Source organism: Branchiostoma floridae, unplaced genomic scaffold (assembly GCF_000003815.2).
Source record: "Branchiostoma floridae strain S238N-H82 unplaced genomic scaffold, Bfl_VNyyK Sc7u5tJ_1319, whole genome shotgun sequence".
Classification (NCBI taxonomy): Eukaryota; Metazoa; Chordata; class Leptocardii; order Amphioxiformes; family Branchiostomatidae; genus Branchiostoma; species Branchiostoma floridae.
Genome location: NW_023365697.1, coordinates 19,315 through 19,930, shown reverse-complemented (window position 1 = coordinate 19,930; position 616 = coordinate 19,315).

Below are 616 nucleotides of genomic sequence, written 5' to 3'. Positions count from 1 at the left end.
AATTCCTGTCCGCATTCTTTGTCTCCTCCCCCTCGGCATTACATCATTTTGCAGAAGTTGGTTGATGAGTTCTCTTCTGTATCTGCTTCTTCAACTTGGGAGTTGAACTGTACTTCACATTCTTTGTATTTGGACTACATGCAGGCTAATGCAGTTTTGCCAAAGATTTGTACCTCTCAGCCTAACATCTGCTGGGATGTTGTTTTTCAGTCAATACATCACTATTTTCATGAAAACAAACTTAAAGAGTTGTCGTGGAGGGCTGTACACGGGGCTTTAAAGACCAACTACGTAACTTCCGTTGTCTGGCGTTATACCCCGTCCCCCATTTGTCCAAACACGCATTGTAATGTGGTTGAGACAGTTTCGCACGCCCTCTATTCGTGTGCAGAAGCCTTTCTTACCTGGACCTGGGTTGAGGGTTTCATCAGAAGATGGATTATCTCTGACTTCCGCATATCTCATTCCATCTGCCATATACAACCTCTTGCCATCCGACTTACATAAATCCAAGTCTGATGTAACTAAGTACATTCTTGCAGTTGCTCGTCAGAAAATCTGGTGGCCAGATGTCAGGGCTCTTTTTGAGCACAATTTTTTCACTCATGTCGAGCTG